The following is a 14,726-nucleotide window of genomic DNA, read 5'->3' on the forward strand; positions in this document are numbered from 1 at the left end:
TCAATTGAATGCCACAGTGTGGGTTTCATTGACAGGGAAAATAAATGGGCTGGACTCTGCTAGGCATTATTCTAAAAATCACTGGAAACCTGAAAAGCTGTGATCCAGGTGTTAAATGGGAAGGATCAAAAGGGTGGCCAGCCTTCAATGTTGGCTTTCACTCTGTGATCAGAAAAAGTGATACTCCCTCTGAAGGAAATGCTAAAATGGGGATTTTTTTTTTTCTAGTGATTCACAACTTCATGTCTTAAGGTCTTTTTGAGCTTGAACCTGTGTCACTATCACTAACTGGAAACCCAACAAGGATAAGTTCCTGCAGAATATGAAAGAGCCAGGTTACGGGGGAGTATGAAATGAAGAAAAGTGTGACTGATGATTGATGTCACAGATCTTTATAAATGTTCCAAAAGTCATCCTCCTTCAAAGACTCACAAACTTCCCTGTATGAAGAGAATTTAAATAGACCCAAAGACCCCATAAACCATCTTCCCTTTCTATCGGGCCAGGCCTAGAGAAGCTAACTTTCTTTCCAAACTAACCCTTGTCCATCTTGATACCAAAGCTCCAGGCAATGTTGACCATGGCAGTATGATCCCAAAGGAGTTAGCAAAAGTCTGCAGCTCAGAAATAGGTTGTGTCTCTCCAAGGAGAAGGCAATGGCACCCCACTCCAGTACTCTTGCCTGGAAAATCCCATGGACGGAGGAGCCTGGTAGGCTGCAGTCCATGGGGTCGCGAAGAGTCGGACACAACTGAGCAACTTCCCTCTCACTTTTCACTTTCATGCATTGGAGAAGGAAATGGCAACCCACTCTAGTGTTCTTGCCTGGAGAATCCCAGGGATGGGGGAGCCTGGTGGGCTGCCGTCTGTGGGGTCACACAGAGTTGGACATGACTGAAGTGACTTAGCAACAAGGAGCTTGAAGAATGTTCTGCCATATTCACAAAATTTTTTCAGAAATTTTTGTTCAACAGTGTAACCATTCACGGCCTCTTAAAACTAACCAAGTTGTTTTACTGAAAAGACAGCTATGTAAATTCTTTAAAATGATGTTGAGGCCATAGCCAAACATGTTATGATACTAGTAATCTTTTAAGATTTTTAATTAGAGGATAATTGTTTTAAAATATTGCATTAGTTTCTGCCATGCAATACTGTGAATCAGCCAAAAGTATACATATATCCCCTCCCTCTAGAGCCTCCCTCTCACCTCTCCATAATTTTTAAGACTGATCTTTAAATAATGTATATATAGTTTTTATTAAGTACTATAATAAGGGAATTATTTATTGCATCTATTTTTCTTTCTATAGCTATTGTTTTGTTTCCAATTCCATTTTAACCTGCATCCAAGCCATGCATGTGCATGCTGAAAGACTTGAAAAGCTTGTTACAGAAAATAGCAGGCCCTTATTCTTCATTTTCTCCACATCCTGATATTTAGAGGAAATACATTTCAACTATATTAGTTGATTATTTTATCATTTAAATCCTTACATCATATAACTTGGTAATATTGCTATTTCTTAATTTTCCAGATTTGGTATTACCTATAGACTTCCCATTGTGAAAGTTGAATATTTAGGTCACTTTCACAATCTCCCACCCTATGTTCACACCCTTCTCTCTCTCTCTCAAACACACACACACGCTTTTTTGGTGATTGTCATTCTGATGGTTTGAGGTAATATCTCACTGTAGTTTGATTTGCATTTGTCTAATAATTAGTGATGCTGAGTATTTTTTCATGTATTTGTTGACCATCTGTATGTTTTCTTTGGAGAAATGTCTATTAAGATCTTCTGCCCATTTTTTGATTGGGTTGTTTGTTTTTCTGATTCTGAGCTACATGAGCTATTTGTATATTTTGGAGATTAATCCTTTGTCAGTTGCTTCATTTGCAAATATTTTCTCCCATTCTGAGGGGTTCTCTTTTCATCTTGTTTATGGTTTCCTTTGCTATGCAAAAGCTTTTAAGTTTAATTAGGTCCTATTTGTTTATTTTTGTTTTTATTTTCATTACTCTAGAAGATGGGTCAAAAAAAAAAACCTTGCTTCAATTTTGGCCAGATGCTGTAAAACTCTTAGAAGAAAACATAAACAGAACACTCTGATATTTTTTATTCTTGTCTACAGGGTCCTTTGTTTCTGGAACTCCTTCTTTTTGAATGTTGGTAATTCTGGAATATCCTTTATTTTCTTCTTTTTTCTCTATTTTCCAATTATTTATCTTTTTGTACAATACTCTGAGGTATTTCTTCCACTTTAATATATCTTTTGTAAATTTTTCCTCTACTATTACTTTTTAATTTGCAAGGACATCTTTTATTCCTCACATTAAAAAAAATAATACCTTTTTCTGCTTTTGAAAACACAGTATCTAATTCTGGGGACATCAGTGATAAAGACTCTGACACAGATCAGAACACTTCAGGGAATTTACTCCTATTCCTTTTTTATGCTTGTTTTTATATTTCTATTTTATGTTTGTTTTATACTTTATATTAAAGTTTTGCCTCAAGTAACTAGTGATCCTTAGTTGATATTATTTTCAATTTTAAAAATAAATATTATTTCTAATGTCTTTTAAAAGAGAAAGTAATTTTTTCTGTCACTTTTCTGGCTTCTAATAACCTCTTTATCCTTTAACTTCCTCTCCTGTCTTCTGTATTACTTTCCATAGATTCTGTTGTAGAAAGGAGGAAGTTCAAAAATCAGGGGGAGGGGAGACATCTCCTGAACATGATTAATGCTCTGAGAAAGAAAACTGTAAAATTAAAGGAGAAAAGAGCTAGGATCAGGGGATTTATAGAAGTGAGATTAAATTAATAGGAGTGCAAGAAAGGTTTTTGTTTAACTAAAAAATAAAAAGACACAGAATTGACACAAAATAGTACCAAGTACCAAAAGGCCAAGAACCAAGCCTCTTTCTTGTTCCTTTTCTTCCATAAGATCAGCAGAAATAATTATTCCAATCTATTTTACAGAATTACTTCTAGGCTCAATTGGAAATATGAATGTGGAAAGCATTTAAATGGAAATGTTCAAGTTCTAATAATATTGTTTGCTTTCCCACTTGACGTCCATGTAATATTTTAGGTTATTCTTGTAATTATCAAGAGTGCTTTAATCTACATAATCTGGGACCAAGTTGTCACCTAAGAGTACTTGAGATTTATTTATTTATTAAATTAATTTATTATTTTAATTGGAGGATAATTGCAATATTCTGACCATTTTTGCCATACATCAACATGAATCGGCCACAGGTATATATGTGTCTCCCTCATCTTGAACCTCCTCCCACCTCCCTCTGCACTCTGTCCCTCTGGCTTGTCCCAGAGCACTGGCTTTGGGTACCCTGCTTCATGCACTGAATTACACTGAGGTAGAATAAGCCTGAGTTGAGACACCTTTCATTCTAAATTTCTAATTTTATGACTTTAATGTTATTAATATGAATAATGGCAAGTTCTACCCTGGCAAGCCACTAAGGATATATCCAATCTCCTTCTAAACTATTATGACTTTCATACCTATAACTTTCATCCTTTTGAAGAACAGCAAAGACAGTTCCAGAGAAAATGTTTTCTTCAGTTTTAAAGCTTCTCCTGTCTCTATCACAAATTTTAATCATATGCAGTGACATAGATTTCAGATATCTTTTTATAAAAAGGCTTGGATCATCATCATTTCCTTAGCACTCTGCCACAGGAAAGCCAGATACAGAATGTTTATAGAGGCATTTATGATTGTTTTAGGAAGATAACTCTGACAGGCAGAATGAAGGCAGTAGTCCTTGCATGAGTAGTGAGATAAAGGGAAAGTATTTGCATGTTGACAAAATGCATGATTTGCTGTCTCCTTGTCTTCCTCAATGGCTTCCCTGGTGGCTCAGCTGGTAAAGAATCTGCCTACAATGCGGGAGACCTGGGTTCGATCCCTGGGTTGGGAAGATCCCCTGGAGAAGGGAACGGTTATCCACTCCAGTATTCTGGTCTGGAGAATTCAAAGACTGAATGACTTTCACTTTTACTTTGCCTTCGTCAACTGCAGTGTAAAGAAGCAACAAAAGGCTCTATGTATAGCATTTTGTCACAAGTGGTGATGCTTAATCCTTAAGTGTCAAACACAAAAGCAAAATGTGTAACAGCTTTTTAAATGACAAATATTTGAAGCCTTTCAAGAAAGATACTAGACATTGCTAGATTAAATTACCTCTCTGAGAATGGATTTTACAAGGCTATATTGTAGAACTGTATATTAATTGCACATGTAACCTAGATAAACTGTCTACTAGAAATAGGAACAATAGCCCAAAGCATTATGTTAACAAAAGAGACATTTTCATTCCACCTTAAGTGCACACTTTAAAAGTGGGTTCTTGTATTTAAGAAAAATATTTATTAAGATTTTTTTTCTTCAACCCTTTAGCCATATTTAGCATGGTTGGATGTCTAGTAACCTACATTTTTGTGACCATTTTTTTATAATTTGCTTTATCACAATACATAAATACCAGTTCTAGGAAATAGTATAAATAGTCACTGCCTCCATACTACTCAAATATTGATTAGGTCAAGAAAACAACTTTTTTTACATACCTCATTTTTATGATTATTTTTGTTGGCTAAATGATGCCTGTTGTCCTAAATAGGGAGAAATGGAATAACCCATCTCCATTGAAAATGCCAGCAATGCAAATTAGCTTCTGAGTCAAATGGACAATGTGTTTGAAGCCAGAACATGTGCAGTAATTTTCTACATCCTGTTCAAATATGATACACTTTTATCAAATGGAACTGCTCCCCTACAAACTAAGCTCCATATTAAGTATCTATCTTCACTTTTATTTTTTGCTTCAAAAATCCTTGAAATATTTAAATAAAGCACAATTCTGCTAAAGCAGAAGTGCTGAAACCATAAATGGCATGTAACTATTCCAGGCAGCATGGAAGAGCCACAAGAGTAGACTTTTAGATGTCTTATAGGAAAGTGAAAATTAAACAATTCTAGGATGTATATTTTATTATGTGCACAATTATCCACAGAAAAAATTAGATGTGGATAATTAGAGGTTAACAACCAACTCAACTAGCAATTTTGCATACTACTTTAGGAGGATAAATGATAAAAAGTAATTTTATTCTGATTTTGTAATGAAACTGTTTTTACTCTACTTAATCTCTAGCCGCACACTTTCCTCTGGGGCTTCCCCTGGTCCTTCCCCTGGGGCTGAGGGGGCAATAAACAACTGTAGTGGTTTCCCTTTCTCCCATGAGAACAAGGACTATTTTGCCTTATTCCACACTGGATTCCCAGTGCTTAGCAGAAAGGTATACTGCAAACACTCCAGACATAACATCAAATGCATGAACCCCTCTTGTCACAGGAATAAAAACCAAAGCCTGTTTATTTGCTATTAAGCCAACAGCAAATCACTAGGATATACAACCCTACCAAAAAAAGATAAAATGAACACAACATGAAGATTGAGTCATAACATGTCCTGGAGAACATACAATAATTATATTCATTTCAAATAGGCGGCAAATTCAATAGGGAATGAAGAAAATTGAAAGGCATATTTTTAAAAGTGGCATTTTCGTGACTTGTCCATGATCCAGAAGTGGACTCTTTTGTCCTTAAAAAACTAATATTATCTCACCTCTATTGCTTTCCTTGTCTACCCTTGACACCACACATAGAGCAGAACCACCTATCCTCACAACATATTATGAAATCCCTTTATCCTCCAGGTACTTTTCAAGATAACAGTTCTTTATTTTGATTCAGTTAGCTTCGATTTTCCCCCATGGACTCTTCCTAGTCCATCAAACACTAACTTTCTATGTGATTAGTCAGACTCTATCACACCACTGCTTCAGTATTCTGCAAAATGATAGAGGCCTGAACTGCTTGTCACTTTTAGGTGGGAGCCAGCAAAAATGTGACTGAAAAATGTCTTGTGCATATTATGTATTTTTGTTTATTTTTATCACCAATTGACATCTCATTTATATACATTAGAAACCAAACTATGTGAGAGAATGAAAACATGAGTAAATACTGGAACAGTTATAGAATTTTTTTAAAACAACTAAATCTGAAATGTCATTGTTTCTTTTCAGCCTTTAGCTTGTAGTTTATTTCATGTGTCATGCCATCCTTCTTTGAAATGCTCTTTCAAAGAAAGAATGCCCATGGATTTATTTTTATTTGTTTTGACAGAGTCCTCTTGGAGATATTAAAAGTTTGTGTTTAATATAAGCAAAATATATCCCAATTATCTCACCAAAGAGTTTTAAGCCCTTTGCCTCAATATCAACAGCCATCATAGTCCTGTGTATTACACAAGCATATTTTCCTATTCCAAAATAATTTCTATATAAGACAGATTCTGGGCAGGAAAAAGAATACTTAAATTGGGTAATCTGAGGACTTTAATGAAGAGATACTAGGACTGTGCGGCAGGAGTTGGGGAAATCCACCATGGTGCCTTGCAGTACTTGGCCTAGGACAAGGGAGGCTTCAGACTGAAGGGGAGAAAGGAGGAAAAGTTAGAAGCAGTTAAATAGGGTAACTCTAAGGCAAGGCCCACTTGACAGTGTTCCTGGCCTTTAGTTGAGGGTAATAGCCAACCCTCAAGAAAAAATCAGGGGAACTGATACTCTGACCTCACTCTTCCACCCTCTAATTTCTCAGAGGGGCCTTCCCCTGGGCTGCACCCAACCCAAAACCTGGGAGTAAGGAGCACACTGAAGCCATCCAGATAGGTTTGCACTGATGCCAACCCCTTGGGCAGAGGGCAGTGTGCAAAGGTGGAGAATAGGCCATGAGAGCAAGCCAACAACACCCAACACATGCTCTGGAGGTGACTTTGACTTTGCCATGATTATCTCCTCCAGAAATCACTGATGAAAACAGGCATAGAAAATTGTAAGTCTACAATTTTTTTTCTTTATGAGTCATTGATGCATCGTTAGTTGTCACCTTTCGAGCTTACTTTTCCCTTCTATAAACTGTCAGGAGAGACACCCACATTCAATTTCAGGCAGTCCAATATCTTAAAAATTAGCCTTTAACTAAGATTCATCTATCCACATTTCAGTTAATATTCCTATGAGGCTTAAGAGGAGCAGCTCTGATTGTGAGGGTGAGAAGGAGGGCAATGTGATGTCACTGAAACATTTAGAATTGTTAAGATTGTGTGTTTAGCACGAGCTGAAGCTGCCAACTGCTGGAGCTAACAGTGCTAGACTATAAAAATAAGTCTGAAACATGCTTTCAACATCTTCCTTGGAGGCTAGATCCAGTTGCTCACAATGCAGGTTTAAATCGATATGTACCCAGAACGTATAAAGGAGTACAAATATAGAGAAAGATGACTAAAGAATACAGTGCATAGTTTAATTGATTTAGAAACCAAAATTGTGGACTGTCTTTCTTTGTTGATTCAGCATTATTTTACCATTATCAAGCCTCATTTCAGCCATCATGATCTTAACAGTTCACTCATTCAGCAGATCAAATATTTGCAATTCCAGGTACTATGCTAGACACAAGAGGGACACTTCAAGGAAAGACACTCAAGACGTGACAGAAAGAAGAAAAATAAACTGAAAATTACAAGATATGGCAGAAATAAGAAAAATAAATGGAAAATTATAGGGTGATGCATATTAATAAAGAAAAGGTACAACATGCTATATAAATGAAGAGCAAGGAATTTTCAACTCAATCTATGAGTCAAGGAAGGCCTTCTGAAGAATTGTCCTTCTTGTTAGAACAAGGAAGAAGTTAGCGGAAGGAAGAGAAGAGGAAAAAAAGGCATTCCAGGCAAAGACAACCGTACTTGCAAAAGTCAGCAGTCCAAAGAAATGGAAAGATGTCCATTATGGCTGGAATGCACTGGAGTTCCCTCCTCCAAGGGGCTTCTTATTCCTGGCCCAGTTTAATTGAAGGTTGACGACTCAGGATTTAGAAGCTGGGGTCTGGGTTCCATTGCTAATCTTAGTTCAACACTTAGCATGTATGCCTTAGGCAAAAAGATGAAAATGTACATAACTCTAAGGTAAAAAGCTAATAATTTAATTTTAGGAGATTCAAGCTTCAGAACTCAACTGTGAGATCTCTAGCTCAAGGGGCTTTGTTCTGAGGCATTTGGAGGTTACATAATTCAAGTGCACGAGTTTGGAAAAATTAAGGACACATATATGGCTGCTGAGAATTAAGTCTTTAGGGATCTAAAGAACTTGAGGCAAGTCTGGGGAGCTCTGCCAAGTACTGGGAAGATCATTGCTTTGAAGAAAGACAGATTTTGTTGGGGATCCTGATTGGGCCATTTACCAGCTGTATCACCTCTCTGAGCACCCAATGCTATTAAATGGGTAAACTGGGGAGCTGGGGGAATAATGTAACTTTGCAGAGTTACTATGAAATCAGTGACTCACGCAATTCAGCTTAAGGTAATTTGATGCCTTAAGCTTTATGGACATTAAATCCTTCTTAACTATAATTGTTCAAAGCTTTCCAGCTTGAAGATGTTCTGTTTAATAAACAAGGTGGAAGCTAAGTAGTCATTAAATGGCTTTCCTTTCCTCAATGTAATCTCTTAAATTTGTACCATGTGCCCAAAATGACAGATTGACCTTCCCTTGTTTTTTTCCTTACTACTTTCATTGCCTTAGTTTTGTTTTAATCTTCATCATATTCTGACCTTCATTCTTGCTTGCACTGTTCCTAAATAATGCTCCAGTCTTTTCTCTTCGTCCCTTGACTGTGTTTGTCTTACTCTTCTTGAATACATGTGCTCTTAAAGCCCCATTTCATCTTCACTTTCCAGTGTCAGGCACAAGCTGTGCCTATAATGTCTGTGAATCTACACATGAATGAATAAGTAATAGAAAGAAACATGTATGAAAAGAAAAATTAATGGACAGCATCCTGTTTTGTCACATTTCTAGGAGTTTCCAAAGCTATTTTATTCCATGTGTATCTGTGTGCATGTGCTTAGTCATATCCAACTCTTTGCAACCCCATGGACTGCAGCCCACCATGCTCCTCTATATATGGAATTTTTCAGGCAATAATACTGGAGTGGATTGCCATTTCCCACTCCAATTTTTACTCCATATCAATAACTAATTTTTTTTACTATACAGTTAGAATGTCATTTATCCTCAATAACCAAGTGTGTAACAACCATACTGCACAAGCTTCCTGTGCTGGCAGGGAGTTAAATTTTGAAAAGTACATCCTGTATTCACCAAGTAAGGGTAACTTCTCATAATGTTCCTGCATCACTCAGGTAGCTGAGGGCAAAGTAGACAGACTACTCTGTAGATATAACCAGATTTGCTAAACTTCCTACAAAATGAATGTCTATTCATTTAGGATTTCTCCCATCCAGAAGGATGTAATCTAACAACACATCAGATTTTTAGATCATGAATTTGTGGGATAAGATAATTTTATGTCTAAATATTAAAATAGTCACATGGCTAAATCAACCAATTTTTATATACTCACTTGATACAACTTAGTGAAAGCGAAAGTCACTCAGGTGTGTCCGACTCCTTGGGACCCCATGGACTATATAGTCCATGGAATTCTCCAGGCCAGAATACTGGAGTGGGTAAGCCTTTCCCTTCTCCAGAGTATCTTCCCAACCCAAGCATCGAACCCAGGTGTCCCACATTGCAGGCAGATTCTTTAGCAGCTTAGCCACCCAATAATCCTCAGTGTTCTCTTTTTTATAGGCTGGTTCCTTAGAAATATAAGGCAAAGTATTTGAAAGTACCATAAATAAGTAAATATTGCCCCCAATGACTTTCAAAACTAATCTATAAAACTGTGTCCTTTACCATTCCTAGTACAGCAACATCAGACTTTGCAAAGCTACACGTTTTCTTCCTCATCCTGTGATCAAATCATACATTTTCATTAAATACTTCAGATTCACAGTGGTTTAAATACAAATGCAAGAATAACCAGCTATGGAGTCAGGTTCTGATGTGCCAATTTGTTGACTCCCTGGCTTCCCCCAAAATAAGGATGATAATTATCCCATTCACAGGATTGCTGGGAGGGTTAAAAAACTGTATGTATTTTATTTGGAAATATCAGTTATAGACCCAGCATAGTAACAAGTGTTCTTCAAGTCTTAACTCAAGTAATCTTAACAACCTTATATAGTAAGTACTCTTATTATTCTCAATGAGGTAAAGAATGTAAAGCATTTACTATTTACTAATAATAAGTGTTCAAAAAATAGTCTTGTTATTATTATTCTATTGCATTTGAAAGTAATTTTTACTTGTAATAAAATCAAATATATTTGTCCACCATCAGTGATAATGAAGTGAAGTGAAATGAAATTTGCTCAGTCATGTCCAACTCTTTGTGACCCCATGGACTATACAGTCCATGAATATCAGTGAGAATGAAATATGGCAATTTGGTAGAGCTTGATTTTTAGCATACCAATTGCATCAAGTAAAGTTGTTAGTTCACTGTATAGTTACTATTTTTTCTAGCTTTGTAAGGAAAAGTTATATAAATAAGATTAAAACACATAGGCAATGTTGGAAATGTAAATTGGTACAGCTGCTATGGAAAACAGTATGGTAGTTCCTCGAAAAATTAAAAATAGAACTCCCATATGATTCAGTAATCCCACTTTTGGGTATATATTCAGAGAAAATGAAATTGTTATTTCAAAAGAGTATCTGTGCCTCCATATTCACTGCAACATTATTTTCACTAGGCAAAACACGGAAAGAACTTTAGTGTCTATCAGCAGATGAATAGATAAAGAAAATATGATGTATGTGTGCAATGGAGTATTATTCAGCCATTAAAAAAACCAAGAAAATCCTGCCATTTGCAACAACATGGGTGGATGACAAGGGCATTATGCTATGTGAAATAAGTAAGAGAAAGGAAAACAGTGTATAATTTCACTTATATATAGCATCAAAACAAAGCAAAGTAACAACAACAACCAAAATCTAAACTCATCAGTACAGAGAACAAACTGTTGCCAGAGGCAGGAGGTAGGAAGTAGGGTCAAGATGGGAGGAGGTGGGCCAAAGGTACAAACTACCAGTTATAAGATAACAAAGTTGCTAAGGGACTAGATCTTAAAAAGTTCATCACAAGAAAAGAAAATTTGCATTTATATGTTGTGATGGATGCTAACTAAACTTATTGTGGTGACCATTTTGCAATACATACAAATGTCAAATCATTAAATTGTACACCTAAAATTAACACAGTGTTATACATTGATTGTGCTATGCTTAGTCGCTCAGTTGTGTCCAACTCTTTGCAGCCCTATGAACTGTAGCCTGCCAGGCTCCTCTGTTCAAGAGACTTTCTAGGCAAGAATAGTGGAGTCTGGTGCCATTTCCTACTCCAAGGGATCTTCCTGACCCAGAGATCAAAGCCATGCCTCTTGCATCTCCTGCATTGGCAGGCAGATTCTTTACCACTAGCACCACCTGCAAAGCCCTACACATCAATTATCTTTCAAGAAAAAATAAAATAATATAAACAAAATTACTGGATAAACTCTTATGAATCTATATATTAAATTAATTTGACTAGAACCAGCAGAGTAAGAACTGATCATTACTAAGGTTTACTATGTGCCAATCTCTTTATCAATTATATTTTATTTAATTTCCCTGCAGTTGGTGAAGCTGGTGTTGTTACTTCCACTATACATATGAAGAAATGTTTAGAGATCAATCAGGATCAGAAATGGTATGCATAGGGAAAAGTGTTATTTTTGTTGTTGTTATATTTTTTCAATTCAGTTCATGTGCTCAGTCATGTCCGACTCTTTGCAACCCCATGGACTGCAGCACACCAGGCTTCCCTGTCCATCACCAACTCCCGGAGTTTACTCAGATTCACATCCATTGAATCCGTGATGCCATCCAACCATCTCATCCTCTGTTGTCCCCTTCTCCTCCTGACCTCAATCTTTCCCAGCATCATGGTCTTTTCCTGTGAGTCAGTTCTTCACATCAGGTGGCCAAAGTATTGGAGATTCAGCTTCAGCATCCGTCCTTCCAATGAACAGCAAGGACTGATCTCCTTCAGAATGGACTGGTTGGATATCCTTGCAGTCCAAGGGACTCTCAAGAGTCTACTACAACACCACAGTTCAAAAGCATCAATTCTTTGGTGTTCAGCTTTCTTTATAGTCCAACTCTCACATCCATACATGACTACTGGAAAAACCATAGCCTTGACTAGATGGACCTTTGTTGGCAAAGTAATGTCTCTATTTTTTAATACAGCTGAAAAAAAAAAACTAATACCCTAAAAAATGTTTATGAACTCTCTACAGTACCTGGAACTAGTTGCTGCTGCTAAGTCGCTTCAGTCATGTCCGACTCTGTGCGACCCCAAGATGACAGCCCACCAGGCTCCCCCATCCCTGGGATTCTCCAGGCAAGAACACTGGAGTGGGTTGCCATTTCCTTCTCCAATGCATGAAAGTAAGAAGTGAAAGTGAAGTCGCTCAGTCGTGTCTGACTCTTCGCGACCCCATGGACTGTAGCCCACCAGGCTCCTCCGTCCATGGGATTTTCCAGGCAAGAGTACTGGAGTGGGGTGCCATAGCCTTCTCCGCTGGAACTAGTTATGATACACTACTCCTTAAGTTCATACTAATGATAAATATAGTAAAGCAAGATTATAAAATAGCTTTATAGATGTATTTCACTTTTTAAATCTTATTTTTATTATTGTGAAACATACATGCTGAAACGAGCTGTTATTTTAAGATTAATAGTGAAATGAACACCATTTACCAACCCTTCCCCTCACCTTCCCTCTAAGAATAGACCACTGATAACTCTGGAAACCTCTGTGGCCCACTCTGAATTACTATCTTCCCTGCACACTGCAACAAGTGACCACTACACCAGCACCTTGCTTTGGCATTAAACATTCTTAATATTATTATTATAGCCATTCCATCTGTGTCTGCCCTAAATAATATAGATTAGTTTGGAAAACTAAGTACTTAGTGCAAACCTGGCAGAATAAGGAAAGGGAACTATTCTGCCACTCACCTGGTGAGGGAGGCTCCTGGACAAGACCAGCGGAGCATAGTCCGCAGTCCACTGTCTGTCTCCAGCTTCCCTGATGGTTTACAGGGATCCCTGTGGGTTGGTAGCAACCAACCGCTCAGAGTCCTGGGAAACAAGGGGTTCACCTGAACTGTAGCATCTGGCTGGACACATGGTGAGGCATCTGGCCTTCTGCAGCTCATGACTCTGCTGCACAGAGTTAAGGCAAATCACCTCAGACGGAATAGGGTCCTCGCCCTTCTCCTATTTATTCCATAAGGGCTTTAGAAGTCGGTTATCCGACTTTGCTTCATCTCCTCTTTCCTCTGTATTTTAAAAAATAATAATCTTAGTTAAACAAAATACCAAATTACACAGAAAGCTCCATAGCATGACTAGCCATACTAACTGAAAGCTACTAGTTATCCTGAGCCATGGATGGAAAGTCTATATCTCCATCTGCAGCTATATTCAACTTTCAGAGGCATGGTAAGTGAGCTTCCCTTAAATGGGACTTTCAAGGCAACTTGAGCTAAAAAAGTCATATGACTTCCCTAAAGTAAGATGAAAAGGAAAAAACAAGCTCAGTGAAACCAGTGAAGCCACTGCTTTGATAGAACACAAAGCCAACCTAGGTAACTAACCTCTAGAGTATTTGATATCACCTGAACAAAAAATCAGGGTCTACTTTTCCACAAAGTAGTAATTCTTAGCTTACCCTTCTTCTTGTATGGTAAAAATGAAATTCAGTTCCTATAGGTATAACACAAACCCTTTTTTATTAATTGCATTAAATTGCTATGCTAGTAAATTTAAAATTGAGAACCCTGCCCAAGGGTCATATTTCCTCCAGGCATACTACTCTGTGATTCTTTATTAATACCATCAGTCACTTAGTGAATGTTAGTTACTTAAATGTCTGGATGTATGGGATACATTTCTGCATCACTTCACTTTATCCACCAAAGCAATAATAGTGGAAGCACAGACTGGAAATGTTAGAAAGGCACTTAGAAATTGTCTCTTCCAACTTTCTGCCTTAAGTTAATTTCTATTAAAGAAAACTGAGGCCCAAAATAACTTGCTCAATGTTAAATAGCTTCTTACAACCCCGAACTCTTCACTCATTTTCATTCCAAGATATTATTACCTCAAAATAAAATGTAAAATAAAGGAAATTAGCTTCTGGTCCTGTTAAGAGGAATTTTCTTATGATAAAGACCAAATTTAACAAGCACCTCTTGTTTATCAGACAGTCTCATAGCTGGTATTAAATTCATTCCATAGAGACTGTGGCCAGATAAAGGAGAAAAGTCAAAACATGTGGCTGGATCTATAAACTTCATCTCTTAGCTGAAGCCCAGAACAGTGAATTCAACTCAGAGAAAAGCATCAGTATTCCTCTCTGGTCTCTCATTTTCTTGCTTGTAAAGGAATCTGTAAGGCCCATTCAAGTTAATACTATATTTGATTCTGTTTCTTTATTTTAAATAATGGAATACTTATCTTCATTTCCAACAGCTCTGAGGGTAGAGACAAAACTGAATAACTTGAAGTCAGATGAAAACTTGAGGAAAACATTCAACAATATGATGCTTTTTGCCAAATTCTGCTTCTTTTATCTTGTTCCCTGTCTCA

General features: G+C 37.1%; 1 protein-coding gene across 3 annotated transcripts in view; it reads right to left on the reverse strand.

The window, feature by feature from the left end:
• Positions 1–14,726, reverse strand: part of TRPC6 (transient receptor potential cation channel subfamily C member 6) — a 162,695-nt gene that overhangs the window by 60,616 nt on the left and 87,353 nt on the right. The gene's annotated exons all lie outside the window — the stretch shown is intronic.

The sequence above is a fragment of the Bos mutus genome, chromosome 15 (genome assembly GCF_027580195.1).
Source record: "Bos mutus isolate GX-2022 chromosome 15, NWIPB_WYAK_1.1, whole genome shotgun sequence".
Taxonomy (NCBI): Eukaryota; Metazoa; Chordata; class Mammalia; order Artiodactyla; family Bovidae; genus Bos; species Bos mutus.